This window comes from Paramormyrops kingsleyae, chromosome 21 (genome assembly GCF_048594095.1).
Source record: "Paramormyrops kingsleyae isolate MSU_618 chromosome 21, PKINGS_0.4, whole genome shotgun sequence".
NCBI classification, from domain to species: Eukaryota; Metazoa; Chordata; class Actinopteri; order Osteoglossiformes; family Mormyridae; genus Paramormyrops; species Paramormyrops kingsleyae.
This window is the reverse complement of record NC_132817.1, coordinates 1039974-1058236: the sequence shown is the minus strand read 5'-3', so window position 1 is coordinate 1058236 and position 18263 is coordinate 1039974. Positions and strand designations below refer to the sequence as shown.

General features: G+C 41.3%; 1 long non-coding RNA gene across 2 annotated transcripts; it reads right to left on the bottom strand.

The window, feature by feature from the left end:
* Window positions 1-617: 617 nt before the first annotated feature.
* LOC111835164 (uncharacterized) lies at window positions 618-14854 on the bottom strand. 2 transcript variants are annotated; one of them, XR_011984589.1, is made up of 4 exons: window positions 14696-14854; window positions 2105-13527; window positions 1503-1898; window positions 618-1254 (listed from the first exon to the last, which is right to left on the bottom strand). It is a non-coding gene; the product is annotated as an uncharacterized lncRNA (long non-coding RNA). The 2 variants fall into 2 exon arrangements; XR_011984590.1 differs by having other exon boundaries at window positions 2105-4305.
* Window positions 14855-18263: the final 3409 nt, after the last annotated feature.

The following is an 18263-nucleotide window of genomic DNA, read 5'->3' as shown; positions in this document are numbered from 1 at the left end:
TAATATTGAATTTTACAATAAAATACCGTATTGTGTTTCACTGTATTTCGCAGTGGGAGACTGTAATCAAGTTAACAGGATGTCTGTAGTTTTCACATGAATTACCATAAACAGGTTTATGGTAATTTTTTTATTCATAGTAATAAACAATTTTTTACTGTGAAATTTATGGTTACCAAAATAGTATACCGTTATGTTTATTACATTAACACTATTTTTTACGGTGAACTTCTGGCAACCACAGCTGCCAGTAATTCACCGTAAATTCGACTATTTTTTTTTTTTTTTACAGTGTATCCTCTTGTTAAGTTGTGGTGGGTGTGTGTGTGTGTGTGTGTGAGTGACATTTGACTTTGATTGGCCCTCTTTGGTTCACCACAAAGTGGCATGAGCTTAAGATGCCACAGGACAGGTACAGGGTAGGCAGTTTCACTCTCTGTAGAACATGGCCTTGTACTGATGTCTTCAGATGTATCTCCTAGAGGTCGACCGATATTGAATTTTACCGATAGCTAGGTTGGTCCGTACTTGCCGATAACCGATTAATTAACCGATAGTTTTTAAAATGGATACTGGATTAAAAAAAAAAAAACTAAATTAAAACACAACACTACATGTAAAATAGTACTAAACTTTATTACAAAAACCAAACAAAAAAACAGTACTGAGTCATGAAAATGTGCTATATGAAATAAATATGAATATATTAATAAATATTGAGGTAAATTAAAGACATGCTTTCAAACTGAAACAAAGTAACACTCCAAATAAATAAATAAAAAGTTACATACAAAATGAATTATAATAATTATATATTATAATTATATATATAATATTAATTATATAAATGTATATTATATGTGTAGTCTCCCATTATATTTGCTTCTATTTTGAAAACTTTTTTCTCTCTCCATAGACAGAGGTTGACCAAACTGTTTGTGTAATCTGTTAACAACGCTCATTATTATACCCGTCTTTTTAGGCAAGAACCAGATAATGAGTGTCACATCATGAAATGGTTTTAATACGAAGGGAGCTGTATTACAGTACGTGATAAATTTAATAAAAACATCGTAAGTTAGGCCTATAATAGTAATGATTTCATTTCAAATAACAAATATATTATATAGAGAAGGTGAGCAAAGTATCAACAGAGCTTTTTGAAACTCCGAATCAGTAAAACACTGCGTCGCAAAAAGATTCACTGTTTCAAAGCGCTCCAGTCGGATCCCCCCGGCAAATCGCACCCTGTGCCTGAAGATAAAAAGAACTGAAATCGAATGCATTCCTGATGGTAACAATCATGACATTAAACATTTGGGTCGGACTTGCGTGTATTTTTGCCACATTATTTTAACCGCTTGATGTACTGCTAATGTTAGCGTCCTCTCAGCCTTGTCGACAAACATACTGCTGTTCTTTCTCCAATGCAGAATCTAATCAACAAATTAATTACTTTATATTGAGATGAAAACATGTACTGTAGTGTACTGTATACATACCTTTTCGCTGTCTATGTTTTAAACGTGCATTTGAAGTGTCAGCGTTGTCCGTGCACCGCGCTCTCTCCAGGCAGCTTGCGCTCTCCTTGCAACTAACAGTATCACGTGTCAAAACAAAAGCATGTGCTTTACAGCGATTTTCGCCTATAGAGGTGGCTCTTGCCATAGATATATATGTTGGCTCTCGCACTGTATAAGGACAACAGACCGTTCTCAGCCGCTTCAGCTCTGACGCAACCTGGAAAAACTATCGGCGTGGATTTTTGCCGATAACCGATAGTTCCGGGAATCAACTAATCGGTGCCGATTAATCGGCAAAACCGATACATCGGTCGACCTCTAGTATCTTCATACCTCCACTGCTGTTTCCTTCATGTGTAGAGGCCAGAGCTTGTGCTGCAGAAAGAAAAGGTAAGATTTTCTAATGAGGGATACAGTCAAAATATACTTCAGCTATAACACTAGAAGATGGATACTTAGGATTCCCTAAATCTCATTAAATATTACAGTACTTTGAGGATTATCATCATTCATCAAAAACAACTTTCCTTCTTAGCATCATATCCTAGCTCTAATAAAAAATATACAGCAACAGTGCTTACCTTAATTAAAATTCATCTTCACTGTCTTCATATGCATCCATCTCCCTGCTCTCTGATGCTCCACTCACAGAGTACATGCGACTATTGAAGCGCTGGAACATCTCTTGGCTTGGGGCAAAGTCCTTGCAGCACAAGCCTTGTCTTCTCAGTCCGTATTTTATGTGGAGTATGCTGCTGAGAGTTTCTTGTCCCATTCTGTTCCTCAGTTTGGACTTGACCAGGCTCATCTGTGAGAACACTCGTTCTACGTCAGCATTGCTCAAAGGCATTGCAAACAATGACAGAGAAAAGAGGGCAAGTTTTTTTAAAAGTGTGGTCTCCACTGCTGTCTTTGTAATTGAGCACTTCAACCCAAAAGGCCTCTGCCTGGCTGTCCTCTTTGTTTGTCCATGGGAGATATGAAACAGCCTGATACTGTGTTTCAAGAGCTGCAAGATCACCAGAGTAGAGCTTCAGCATTGAGACTGAGCTGAGCTGTGGTTTAGTTTGTGACAGGATGATAGTCGGACTGAACACAGTCATAGATTTCCATATCTGGATGTTACCTGGAAGTCTCTGTTGCACTTGTCTGCCCGCTTTCACCAAGAAGTCACGGCACCTGCTCTTCATATTTCTTTCAGCCGTGCTCTCCATTCTTGCCTCATCCAATGCCATCATGAAGGTGACCCCATAATTGACTGCACCCACGGGTAACAAAACACTGGGGTCTGTTATGTCAATTGCAAGCAGTTGTTCATCTGATGTGGGGATCATTCCAGGTCTCACCACTCTGGAGATGAGGCAGCGAAAGAAATGAAGCAGACACTCCAACATTTTGAATGGATTGCCCGTGTCCTGCTGGAACAGCTTGTTGATCCTGTTGAATTCTTGTAGAAAAGGCATTAAAAACAGCAGGTACAGTTTGTTAACAGGATCACTGTACATCTGGTGCAGGATTTCAGCATCATAACATCTCTGGTGGTCTTTGGTTAGCTGAAAGTGAAGCTTCAGTTCATCCCACTGATTGAGTATGCGCGAACAGCAATCATGGATGGAAAGCCACCGTGTCCCTGACATCTGTACAAGCATCAAAGGGATTTCACCAGGATTGATGAGGCTGTAGATCTTTGCATACTCACGGCGGCGAAGAGCACTGTGGGAAAACCAGTTGTGAGAATGAGAGACTAAGTATTCAAGGTTGCGTGGGAGGGTCTCCACTGCCTTGCTTACACACAGCTGTATAGAATGGCACACGCACTTGAGCAGCTGGAGATTTGGGTTTTTCTGGAGAAGGTGAGTGTACACTGAATTCCTCTTCCCTACCATGACACTGCAGCCATCTGTACCTAATCCAATGCACTTTTTGATGTCCAGTTCAATACTCTGTAGAAAACGGGTCAGAGTGGAGGCAATAGCCTCTGCTGTTTCACCCTCCAAGTTTATTAAACCCAAAAAGGTGGACAATTTTATTCAGTGTCATACTGAAATAGCGGATTACCACACAGAGTTGCTTGACAGATGAAATGTCTGTGCTTTCATCAATAACAAGGGAGTATTCAGCACCTCCAATATCCCTCTGAAGGTCTTTAAACATACACGGAGCAATGGCATGGTTAATTAATGCCGTGCATTTTGTCCGGTGCATTTTGATGTCTGTCACAAGTTGAGCACATTAACTCCCCAAGGTGATCGACTGATTTAATAGATGTGTGACAAGCTACATAGGTGGCTACCTTCAGCTCAGCTCTCTGTCTCGATTCGTTCTGTTTGGAGACCGCAAACCCAATGTCCGTAAGCCTCATTGAGAACGGTGCTGCATTTTTTTTATGTTTGTCTGCTAGCATGTTGTACGAGGTCCGCGTGGTGTGCACGTATTTCACACTTACATACTCTGCACAGTGCTTTTGAGTCATCCCCCGCGACGGGTTGAATCCATTCTTTTACTCCTTTCTCTTTCTCCCAGTCTTTGTTATATCTCTTGCTGTATTTCGCCCACTTTGTCCCGGGCATTTGTTCTTCCAAAAAAACATTCCTACATTCCAGTCAGTCACCATCAGTCACAACTCGCGTGCATTCATTTAAACTTTAAATCACTCACTCACTGACGTTTTCCTAACCAGAAAAAAGATTGCCCTGCCCTGCCTATGATTGGCTAGTACTCGTTGCCATCTGGGTCAGAGCCAATTAGAAGCAGGATGCGGGTGGGAAAAAACTGCTGTCTCCTGTGTGTATGGGGAAAGGGGAGGGAGGGAGGGACAGAGGGAACAGTCTAGACAAACTCCTACGTTTAAATCGTTTATATCTGTCTATGGTTTAAATAACATATTAGAAAATATCTGCTTGATAACTTATTATGGAGCTGGGATCAAGCCCAAATAAGCAACTACACTTTAGAAAGAAGCCCAAAAAAACGCGACCCGCGACTATCAATATTTGTAAGCGACTTTACAAAAAAACAAGCCCAAAGTCGCTTATAATAAGCGGACTTGGCAACACTGAACACCAACTAACCGGACAACCATGCCTTTTAATAACCGGATGTCTGAAGACCCGGATGTCTTAATTAAACTAAAAAGCTGCACCGGTAGAGAGCCACACCCCCGTGATCTAAATTTGCATGCGACCAACAGGGGAGCGACAACTCGCCTCAACGTACTACCGGTCACACTATGTTAGAATAATGCCATGGGAATATTATTTTTAAGGGCTAAAAACATCAAACGTGTCTGCTAAGCATATCACAGCGGACATGCACGGAAGTTCGCACCTGCCGGAGGAAACATGGGGGTAGAATCAAACAGGCCACTGGCTTTGATATAGACTGGTCATCCGTTCACAAGTTATTAAACATGGGGTAGAATCATCCGCTCCCAGGCTATTAGACATATGGTGTAGTCATAAACCGTCGCAGATGTTTACACGAAACCATGCATTAAACAAAGAATAAATGATTCGTAAGACACCCCATTTCAAAATGGTAGCAACAAACGGAGCGCACGCTATTTCAAATAAGTCCCCTTAACCATGACGTTTTTTAAAGTAATGAAGCACTTTTCTGCCAATTTGAATAATAAAGTGCCCTAAACATTTTCAACAACAAGAATCAAGGAATAACGCCGGTAATCCTTGTTAAAATGAGCGTACGACATTAACCCAGAAGCGGGGATGGTTAAAATTAAGCCACCATGCCACTAGTTTTAAACTAGAAATAATTCTCTTTAACATGAACGTGTTGTCGCTGACTCCGGGGAGTAGGTCCGTATAGGAACTATAGTAAGCAGCATCAAAAACATATTTTAAAACTTTGACAGAATAAAGCATTAGTTATTTTAATAAACACAGTTTTTCAGTAAATATTTGTTCACGCGCACGCGTACAATCAAACGTACGGGGGTCATGGCTTTAGAGTTTAACTTCAGGTCTTTGAAATCAGGCATAATTATTTGTCAGGAGAACGACGTGTATGCAGACCCAAAGCACACTAACTTAGGCATTTGTAGTACCCTCACCACCTGATGAGGGGAGATGTAAATAGTTAAGAAAACGCAAAACACGGAGCTGCTGCTTCACGATCAGAGTCTCTGTATTTCTCGTTGTGCATGAACATTAAAAGCATAGCAACACATTTTATTCAGTTTTTTTCCCATTTCAGCATAGCCAGAACATGAGTTGCATGAACATATTATAGCTGCATGAAATACATTTTTAACAGGCATGTGTATAGTACCTTCCCTTAGAATGTCCTTTCAAACATATGAACTGTATAGCTGCTCCAACAGTTAATGCACCTTTTAACACATTTAACATATGTTTTTAGAGATTTCAGAAGACTTATTATAATAATATTTATAACAATAACATTCTTTACATTTGTTCAGTGTACTCAAATATTGTAAACACAACTTAATGGACCGTGGCAATCGATTTTATGTAAAAGTTCTAACTCATTAACTCTTCAGAATGCCGTCTGCATTTTTATTTAAAATACAGAAAGGTATGTGAACTCTATTTAATTAACTTCTTTAACTTTTAGAACACACATTTGTAACTGATATACTGTGTCTGTCACAACATGAATATATCGGTATTTCACCCAAATACATTACATTGTAGTTACCAAGTATAAGAACACGCTGTCTCCATCATTAGCATGGAACGTGTAAGTAGCACACGGTACTCGAAACTAACGGTTAAACATCCAAAAACAATGACACTTTCACTCTTTAAAGAATAATATTTGCATCTCTCGTAACTTTAACAAATTACGGATACATTCTTATTACATTTACTTCGATTTCATACCTGATGAGGGGAGATGTAAATAGTTAAGAAAACGCAAAACACGGAGCTGCTGCTTCACGATCAGAGTCTCTGTATTTCTGAGCAGCGCCCCCCCCCTCCCCAAACAGGTGACCAGCTCCCAAGGGGAAACCAATCGAGTAATCAGTGTATCACCCCAGGCTAAGCAGGGAATATTAGTCGTCACAGATAAAACACTATACTTTGCATTTTTTTTTAAAGAAAAACACATTTCACTTGTCCCAAGTTCAATGTTTCTCTGATATAATTTACTAACATTTTTTTAATTTATTTCCCACATTATTTATTTATGGAACCACCACACTCTCCCCGTCAAAATAAATGTCGTCCCGACATTACTCTCCCTGGTCACAACCCCAAACAAGAGACGTAATGCCCCTTGACAGTATCCTATAGCATTAGTGCCTTACAGTTTGTCTGAAATGGCCCATTGCTTTGTACACACTGCATGTTACAGATAGAGTTAGGAATATGTTAGGAAGTACATGGTCTCCCTTCTTCAAACTTCATTTATTTTCCCCATGAACTCAATCTCTTCAATAGAGGTATGAGTAGGCTGGCTCATACCGTTGCACGAAGTAAGTCCATGGAGTTAAATTCTGCCTCTCATATGGCATGGATTGAAACGCTATTGTATTCGCATGCCCTACATTATAACATGCTGGAGTACCCAAACAATCATAAGTAAATGTCTTTGGGGGCCTCCTTTCTCTCCTAGGCCATCTATATTCTCGTCCTGTCTCCCTGTCACTCCCACTCGGTGTTACCGGCACATCGTCCATGTCGTCAAGTCTCCCCCCAGGTTGTTCCTCTTCCATCACCTCAACTACCTGTTGAGGTATCTCCTCATGTTCCATTTGAACTCTTTTTGTACAGTCCTTTTCTGCCTCTGGACTGATTTCTTCCCTCCCCTGTGTAGGTTCGTCAGACTCGACAACTGGTAAATCTTCACTTGCTAACCCCCTGTTTCCCTTCTCAGGTTTCTGAAACTGGACTTCAGGTACGTTTCCATCTCCGAATTCAATGCCTCCTTGGCCAGGCTGCTGAGGCTGGATCACAGGTTGGTAACAATAATAAGGATAATCTTCCTCTTCTTCATTCTCTTCTCCTGGGCCTGGTTCCCATCTTTTTACTTGCTTTGATCTTTTTACTGGCCCCTTTGTCTTTCCTTCCTTCCCCAGGTCAATCTCCAATGGCAGATAATCACAAGGCATCAAGAGGTTATGGTGGAGAACACGTGATCTTCCTTTACCCCACTCAGGTTTCACTTCATAAATTGGGCCCTCTCCTCCCATTTGACGGACTACTGTGTGTACAACATCTTCCCAGTGGTTTCGAAGCTTCCCAGTCCCACCTCTAGGCGTCAAGTTCTTTACTAAAACGCGATCCCCAGGACATAACATAGAGCCTCGCACTTTCCCATCATAGTTTCTCTTGTTCCTATCTGCCACCTTTTTTTCAGTCTGTCTAGTGATTTCCAATGCTTCCTGCATCTCTTGTCGCCATTTCCTTACATACTCCCTATAATCAATAGTCTCTGTTTCAGGTGTTAAACCGAACAGTAGATCAACGGGTAACCTCGGGGATCTTCCGAACAGTAAGTAGAATGGCGAAAACCCAGTGACTTCACATTTAGTGTTGTTATACGCAAAAATTAGTTTGTTTAGTGATTCCTTCCAATTTGCTTTCTGATTTTCAGTCAGCGTCTTCAACATCTGAAGTAACGTTCTGTTGAAACGCTCGACCTGCCCATTTCCTTGGGGATGATACGGCGTGGTCCTTGATCCAGCAACTCCACAACTCTTCTTCAATTGAGCAACCAGCTGGTTGTCAAACTCCCCCCCCTGGTCATGATGGATCCTTTGCGGGAACCCAAACTTCAGAGCATAGTCATTAAACAGCTTATCAACAACAGTTTTAGCTGATTTTGAGGTAGTTGCATACGCTTGCGCGAATCGTGTAAAGTGATCGACTATGATTAAGATATACTGATACCCTCCTTTACATTCATCCAAATGCAAGAAGTCAATGGAGACAAGCTCGAATGGGTGAGTGGTAACGATGTTCTGAAGTGGTGCCCTGGTTTCCTTACTCGGTTTCTTTTGTTTCAGGCAAACACAACTCTTGGTGACGTAGTGATTAACATCATTGTGCATTTGTGGCCAGTAGAACCTTTCTCCTATTAAGGACATGGTTCGATCAAGACCTTGATGGCCCATGTTATCATGTAATTCTCTCAAAACATGCTGCTTGTACTTCGTAGGTAGAACTAGCTGTGTCCGAGTGTTCGTCTTTCTGCGGAGGATGCCATCGTCTCCTAGGTGAAGTTTTTCCCAACTACGCAGTAAGCATTTACTTTTGGCACTCAAGGTCTTAAACAGATGTCCTGTTGGCTTTTTACCTGAAAGCTTAATCTGTAGAACAGGTCCAATGTGGTCATCATTTTTCTGTGCTTGTATGATCTCCTCTACAGGTAATGGCTCACCTGCTTGCTCGGATGCTACGGTGTCGTCAAGAGAAATAACTGCAGTCCAGGAGAAATTGGGATGTGGTATCTCTACCGACTGGACGGTCGCTCCAACACAGTCAGCTGGTACTTCCTCTGTGCATTCTTCCATCAGAGTCTCAATATCTAAGGGCATTCTTGATAGGCTGTCTGCGTCCACATTTTCTTTGCCAGGCCGATATTTGATATTAAAATGAAAATCTGCCAGTTCGGCCACCCATCTACATCCTGTCGTATTCAACTTTGCACTGGTTAAGACGTATGTAAGTGGGTTATTGTCGCTGTATATGGTAAAGGTAGGTGCATAGTATAAATAATCCCTAAATTTTTCTGTGACAGCCCACTTCAGAGCAAGAAATTCCAATTTCCCTGAGTGGAGGTGATACTTCTTTTCTGCAACCGTCAATGTCCGGGACCCATAAGCAATAACCCTAAGTTTTCCACCCTGTGGCTGATATAGGACTGCCCCGAGTCCCTGATTTGAGGCGTCAGTATGAAGTACAAACGGCTGTGAGAAGTCCGGGAACGCAAGTACTGGTGGCTCAATCAAACAGTCTATCAGCCCCTCCAATATCTCCTGATGCTTGTCTGTCCACACAATCGGTCTATGTGAAGGTACTCCCTTTTTCTTTCCTTTATCCTGTTGAACCTTTGTCCCGTTACATTTGGCCTTCCCTGTCTCGGTGTCCTTCAACAGATCATACAATGGACTCGCGCTTTTGGAGAAATCTCGTATATACTGTCGATAATAGCTCAACAGACCCATTATGGCCCTCAACTGTCCCACTGTGTTTGGCCTTATATCTTTCAGATTTCTCACGGCAGCTGTATCGGCCGGATCCATTTTACTACCTTCCTCAGAGACAATCCTCCCAAGGTATCGCACCTCACGTCTGAACAATTCACACTTGGTGGGCTTCAGTTTTATCCCATATTGTCTCAACCTTTGCAGGACTCTCCTTACATCCTTCACATGGTCTTCAAAGGTTCGACTGAAAACTAACGTATCATCCAGGTAAGGAACGCAGATGGTATCTCTTAGCTCGCCCAGACATTCCTCCATGCATCGCTGGAAAGCTGAGGGTGCGTTCATTAGGCCAAACGGTATCCTAATCCATTCATATAAACCCCAAGGGGTCACAAAAGCTGTTAAGGGTCGGCTCTCCTTAGCCATAAAACCCTGATGATACGCTTTTCCTTGGTCAAGAAGTGAAAACCAAGAATTTCCGCCCAAGTTGTCCATTATGTCTTGCACGCGGGGAATAGGCTGCCTGTCAGGATGCGTTTTCCGGTTCAATTCCCTATAATCAATGCACAGGCGTAAACTTCCATCTTTTTTTCGCACGCATACTACTGGTGATGCATATGGCGAATTTGATTTTCGTACCCATCTTTGTGCGATAAGATCGTGCAAATAATCTTTCATCTCTTGGTATAGAGGTTTAGGGACTGACTGGTAAGTTCGTGCAACTGGAATAGTGTCCTTCAATGAAATAGCCAGTTGTAGATTCTCCACACAACCAATGTCATTCTCAGATTTTGAAAATGAAGCTGCTTCTTCCTTTAACATCTGTTGCACGATTTGTTTTTCAAGCTCACTGAGATGGCTTAATTCAACTGGCGGAATCCAATTAGTGTCAGAAGCGTGGCTGGTATCGGTTTCTTCCTTATTAGTTCCTTCAGGAGTTGAACCCTGTCCTTCCAGAACTGCAGCTGGATATGCAGCCTGTACTTTTTGAACTGTGCCAATGACGGTCCTTCCGGTTAATGTCAAGTCATGGTCCGTTGGATTCTGTACACTGACAATTATATGTGGGGAAGTATATGGTCGCATAGTAACTATAGTCTCGCAGAACTCCAATCCTTCTGCCCACTGTGAGTTGATGTCAGGCTCAAAGATGAGCAAAGTCTCTTCCTTTGGTCGATATGACTGCACTCTACATTCCACTTGCACCGATGTATGTTTGGGCACATGAACATTCTCCTTTGTTGTTTTAACTGTATATTCATATTGTGTCTCAGCACTAATGTTTGATGAAAGCTTGCACTGTTTCTGTTGTCGCACTAGGATGAGTTGTTCCCTGGAATCCACTTGTGACGGGCTGTGTTATTCCCTTGTCACTCACCATTTGCTCGATCACATTATATCCGATGATCGGATGATGAAGCTGACTACCCCTCATCACCAACACCGGTATGACCAGTCTATCCATTTCCACTTCATTCGATGCTAAGCCAAAAGTCACTTCCATCCATCCTATATAAGGTATGTCTTGTCCATTCGCTGCCACTAAACGGAGTCCTTCAGGTGCATCAATTACATCAGCCACCTTTCTCAGTCTGATATTTGGTAAATGTTCCCTCTTCCACATTTCATCCACTATACAAACCTGAGATCCTGTATCCCATAATGCATTGACAAGGAGACCATGAATGTAACACGGCACTAGACACTGTTTTCCTATAAAGGCAGCACGTGTAGAATTATTGGCTTCCCCTTTATTTCTTTGCTTGGCTGAATGTGTGTTTACTCTTACTGTCTCATCACATTGTTTTTTATGACATGCCCAATGATTTGCCTGACATGCTTTTGAACAGTATAATGTTTGTCTACAGGCGGCGCATTGTCGTAGTCTAAGGCTAGAGCCAGTGATACCACACTGCGTGCAGCTAGATGGGGACATCATTGCATAACTGGTCACTCCTCGTCCCGCAGTCGTGACCCCGTCTCGTTTAACGACTGCTCTCTATACATCACTGGTCCTCGTGCTCTACAGCCGACCAAAAAATGATCACTACTGCCACACCTATAACAGTGAGTACAGTACACATCCAGCCCACTTTGTTGACATGCCAAACACTTTCTCACACGCGTTGATGGTGGGTGGTAGCGTTGTGCTGGGAACCATTGTTGTCGTTGGAAGGCTTCCCCCCTTCCGCCATAAGACTGCACATAACCTTGAGATGGGTATGCAGATTGAGGTGGCGACGTGGCGGCCTGAGCTCTCACACGAGTAGAGGACTGGGTAGGCAAGGCCTGCGGTTGTCTGATGGACTCTTTAATCTGAGAAACCTCTACACTGAGATCCTTCAGCAACGCCATTTCTGTTCGGATTTCCTTTAATTCACTCAAGATGTCAGGCTCACGTTTCTCTGTGCTTTTATGACATGATGTCTTTTCTTTCCTTTCAGCAGAGACTGCAGTGGTCTGTACTGAATGCAATTTGGGATGTTGTTGAGCTAAAAACTTCTTCTTGTTTTGCCGCTCTGTTTCGTTAGCACAAGCGATATTAATTTTATCAAAAAGAAGTTCATCACTTGCATCAATTTTAGTCAAGTATGGTTGCAGATCGCTTCTGATATTGTCGCTTTGCAAGCCAGTGAGGACAGTGTGGAGAAACATGCTCTGGACTAAAACTGGGTCGTACTTCAAGCTGTATTCTGCTTCCTGAGATGCAAACAGGATCTTTTGCCGCAAGTCAAGACACCGAACGAGGAAACTTTGTGGGGTCTCTTTACTACTTTGTGCCTCAGAGGTCAACTGTTTGTACAGTTCGGTCGCACCTCTTTCTTGGTAGTGTGCTCTCAATATACGTCTCAGCACAGGCAGAGTTAGATTTGGTTTTCCCTCCAGGTAGCTGCGCAGTTGCATGCCTGGTGCGATTGCTCTTATCACTGCGTCCCCTATTTCGAGCTCTGAAATTCCCCTGCTCAATCCATGTTCGATCTGATGGGCCAAACTTGAAAAGGTGAGCTTATCTTTTTGTCCAGGTTCACCTATCTGTCCTGATATTTTAAATTCTCTGTTCCATGGGGACATAACTGGCCGGTGCATCACTAACGGCACATGGGAGCTTGTGTCTGACTGTACATTTTGACTTTGCAACATGGAAGAACTTTGTATAGCGTTTAGGTTCTGTTGTGTACCCGTGCGTTGTGGTGTGTGGTTAACTGCTCTCTGTTTTTGCTCTATTAAATCCTGCAAAGCCAACTGTAAAGCCTCAATTTCTTTCTGCAGTTTATGCTGCTCTGTAACTTCTGCTACTGGGTTTACATTCACTCCCTTCGTGGTCTGTGCTATGTGTTGTTCTAAATCATTACCCCTCTGAATGTCACATATTTTGTCTTTTAGACACAAGAGCTCAGACATGCCGGCATCTTCCAATTCCTCTAATGCCTCTCGCTCGACATATCTCACAATTACAGAAACAAGGGATGACCGACTTTTGCTACTGGCATCTTCATACTCAATCCCTAAGAATGCACATAATTCAGTCAAATTTTCTTGTGAGAGAGCATATACTGCTCCTATCACCTCAAGCTTCAAATCCTCTATGTGATCCATTAGTTACTCAGTCTCTCGATGGGTGTATAGCGATAGAAGAAATGTCCTTAGCTGGCTGGAAACCTGCAGCGCTCCTGGTATCGAAGATCAACCTCAGATTGCTTGCACTTTCCCTCCTGGCTCGATCCGGACACCTAAACGTCTTCACTCCACTAGTCACCTGGGCTGAGTGGTGGGCTGAATGGCACTGGAAGCAGGCTATCGTCACTGGAAGCCAACTCACACTGCATTCAGATCCCAGCGGTGCCTCCAAAAATGTAGTACCCTCACCACCTGATGAGGGGAGATGTAAATAGTTAAGAAAACGCAAAACACGGAGCTGCTGCTTCACGATCAGAGTCTCTGTATTTCTCGTTGTGCATGAACATTAAAAGCATGGCAACACATTTTATTCAGTTTTTTTCCCATTTCAGCATAGCCAGAACATGAGTTGCATGAACATATTATAGCTGCATGAAATACATTTTTAACAGGCATGTGTATAGTACCTTCCCTTAGAATGTCCTTTCAAACATATGAACTGTATAGCTGCTCCAACAGTTAATGCACCTTTTAACACATTTAACATATGTTTTTAGAGATTTCAGAAGACTTATTATAATAATATTTATAACAATAACATTCTTTACATTTGTTCAGTGTACTCAAATATTGTAAACACAACTTAATGGACCGTGGCAATCGATTTTATGTAAAAGTTCTAACTCATTAACTCTTCAGAATGCCGTCTGCATTTTTATTTAAAATACAGAAAGGTATGTGAACTCTATTTAATTAACTTCTTTAACTTTTAGAACACACATTTGTAACTGATATACTGTGTCTGTCACAACATGAATATATCGGTATTTCACCCAAATACATTACATTGTAGTTACCAAGTATAAGAACACGCTGTCTCCATCATTAGCATGGAACGTGTAAGTAGCACACGGTACTCGAAACTAACGGTTAAACATCCAAAAACAATGACACTTTCACTCTTTAAAGAATAATATTTGCATCTCTCGTAACTTTAACAAATTACGGATACATTCTTATTACATTTACTTCGATTTCATACCTGATGAGGGGAGATGTAAATAGTTAAGAAAACGCAAAACACGGAGCTGCTGCTTCACGATCAGAGTCTCTGTATTTCTGAGCAGCGCCCCCCCCCTCCCCAAACAGGTGACCAGCTCCCAAGGGGAAACCAATCGAGTAATCAGTGTATCACCCCAGGCTAAGCAGGGAATATTAGTCGTCACAGATAAAACACTATACTTTGCATTTTTTTTTTAAAGAAAAACACATTTCACTTGTCCCAAGTTCAATGTTTCTCTGATATAATTTACTAACATTTTTTTTATTTATTTCCCACATTATTTATTTATGGAACCACCACACATTCACGCAACTTATCGCGAAAAACCAGATAGAAATAGACCAGGCAGGTCCTTACCCTGGGTGCTTTGCCCAGGCAGTTCCCCAGAGCTGGGGAGCTGAGCGGCCAAAGCCACTTTAAGCTCAGTCTTGCGCTTCGGAGGAGTAGTCTTTAGCTGTGCGGCCGAGGCTGGAGCCTTTGCTGTCTTTCTGAAGACCGGGATGGTGGCAGGTGACGTGTCGGACGTCGGTAAAGTTAGTTTGCGGTTCGTTTTTCACGTTGCAAACGGCCATAAAAACCTTATATGTGCACGAAAAAATACGAATTATGGCTCCTTGTGATAGTCCTGCTGTGTGAATTCAGAAAATATAAATACATTGCGTAAAAACAGCCTTTAATGTATTTTGACCAGTTATTTTCATTAGCTTCTCACGTCAAAACCAGACGTCCTCATGACTCAAAAAGCGTCTCATATTAAACATCCTGATTTGTGAAAAATTTCACAACTGATAATTTGTCCATATATCGCGTGTAAACCCATAAAAAACACATTGAAAAACGCGCGTTTTAAGGAGGACCGGACAGATAGTTCTTAAGGTGGACCAACAGTATAGCCCAAATACACACATTTTAATAATTCCATTAATCATACATGCATTTAAACTGGTTAAAACTGATCAAGATGACTTGTGATGGTCAAACAAGGACCTTTCACATCTTTATATACCCCTCAGACACTGACATTGATTTGTTAAAGCTTTCACAAGTCATATTTTAAGAGCTATGACTGATTAAAGGCCCTAAAAATGACCAAGATGACCTCTGACTGACCAAATCAAAACTTTCACACCTTCATCTATCCTAGAAGGACTCACCCTGATTTGTGAAAGTTTTCACAAGTCATATTTCAGGAGTTATGACTGATTAAAGTACAGTAGTATCTATGGCGGATCAAGGTCTCAACCTAGGTGAATTTAAAGGCCCTAAAAATGACCAGGATGACCTCTGACTGACCAAATCAAAACTTTCACACCTTCATCTACCCCAGAAGAACTCACCCTGATTTGTGAAAGTTTTCACAAGTCATATTTCAGGAGTTTTGACTGATTAAAGTACAGTAGTATTTATGGCGGATCAAGGTCTCAACCTAGGTGAATTCAAAGGCCCTAAAAATGACCAAGATGACCTCTGACTGACCAAATCAAAACTTTCACACCTTCATCTACCCCAGAAGAACTCACCCTGATTTGTGAAAGTTTTCACAAGTCATATTTCAGGAGTTTTGACTTATTAAAGTACAGTAGTATCTATGGCGGATCAAGGTCTCAATCTAGGTGAATTTAAAGGCCCTAAAAATGACCAGGATGACCTCTGACTGACCAAATCAAAACTTTCACACCTTCATCTATCCTAGAAGGACTCACCCTGATTTGTGAAAGTTTTCACAAGTCATATTTTATGAGTTATGAAATATTTATAATAGTAATGACTGAAATCCTATGACATGAAATAAGCACAACAGTACATGGAAATTCAGTTGTGATGAACATCTCTGAAGTCCATGTGTGCTCCTTGACACAACAGAGAGCCACAACAGACATTACAACAATGATACATGAACTTCTCTGTGTTGTGAAAGTTCAAAAATGTTATGTTGAAAGTTGAACATCATTTTATTACAATGAACTATTAGTGTAGTTTAAACATTACATCAAATAGAACAGTAACATAAGTTTAACAAATTACAATGATTAATAAACAATAACACAATAACTTAATAAAATTCACAATGTTAGTTTTTACTTATTATGTACAACATATACAAAACTATGTTTTGTTTGGGTTACTGATGGTGTCAATTTCCTGTTCTGTGAGGTCTGTGCATTTCACATGTGTCCACAACATGCACTCGTCACATTGGATCTACACAGAAAATCACCCAAACAAAACATGGTTTTGTATATGTTGTTCAACTTTCAACATAACATTTTTGAACTTTCACAACACAGAGAAGTTCATGTATCATTGTTGTAATGTCTGTTGTGGCTCTCTGTTGTGTCAAGGAGCACACATGGACTTCAGAGATGTTCATCACAACTGAATTTCCATGTACTGTTGTGCTTATTTCATGTCATAGGATTTCAGTCATTACTATTATAAATATTTCATAACTCATAAAATATGACTTGTGAAAACTTTCACAAATCAGGGTGAGTCCTTCTGGGATAGATGAAGGTGTGAAAGTTTTGATTTGGTCAGTCAGAAGTCATCTTGGTCATTTTTAGGGCCTTTAAATTCACCTAGGTTGAGACCTTGATCCGCCATAAATACTACTGCACTTTAATCAGTCATAACTCCTGAAATATGACTTGTGAAAACTTTCACAAATCAGGGTGAGTCCTTCGAGGATAGATGAAGGTGTGAAAGTTTTGATTTGGTTAGTCAGAGGTCATCTTGGTCATTTTTAGGGCCTTTAATCAGTCATAACTCTTAAAATATGACTTGTGAAAGCTTTAACAAATCAATGTCAGTGTCTGAGGGGTATATGAAGATGTGAAAGGTCCTTGTTTGACCATCACAAGTCATCTTGATCAGTTTTAACCAGTTTAAATGCATGTATGATTAATGGAATTATTAAAATGTGTGTATTCGGGCTATATTGTTGGTCCACCTTAAGAACTATCTGTCCGGTCCTCCTTAAAACGCGCGTTTTTCAATGTGTTTTTTATGGGTTTACATGCGATATATGGACAAATTATCAGTTGTGAAATTTTTCACAAATCAGGATGTTTAATATGAGACGCTTTTTGAGTCATGAGGACGTCTGGTTTTGACGTGAGAAGCTAATGAAAATAACTGGTCAAAATACATTAAAGGCTGTTTTTACGCAATGTATTTATATTTTCTGAATTCACACAACAGGACTATCACAAGGAGCCATAATTCGTATTTTTTCGTGCATATATAAGGTTTTTATGGCCGTTTGCAACGTGAAAAACGAACCGCAAACTAACTTTACCAACGTGTGAGACGTGGGGCGGTTCCCAGGCGGGGCAGCCAAACTGCCGCTCTCTCCCTCAGCAGTCGTAGGTTTTCACCCACCTCCACTAGCTGCTGCTCCTCACCAGTACGGAACCTCCTGTCCAGGAGTTCCCAACACCTGTCAATCAGCCGGTGGGCTACTGGATCCTCCCAGAGATCGAGCAGGTTCGTCCACCGGATAACCTCTTCTACCATGGGGAGAACCTCCCCAGTAGCGCTGAGCTTGTTGTAGAGACTTGTCATTCTGTCACGATCGGGAACAGGCGAATTGGCAAGCAGAGGAGAGGAGCCAGGAAGTCAGGTAAAATGGGGATTTATTTAAGCAACAGGACCAGGGAAGCACGACGGCAAACATTACTGACAAGTCTGGGGAAGACAGACTCAGACGAGGACTAAATACACAAGACTAGGCATACGGAACAGGCAACAGGTGAGTACAAGCAGGGATTAAAACGAGGTAACGAGGTGGGCGTGGCACACACAAGGATCGTACGGAGCTGGGCGTGACAATGATAATACAATTATATACACATGTTCATACATACATATATACTTGTATATACATACATAAAATTTTCTTTAAAAAATATTATATCCTACTGAA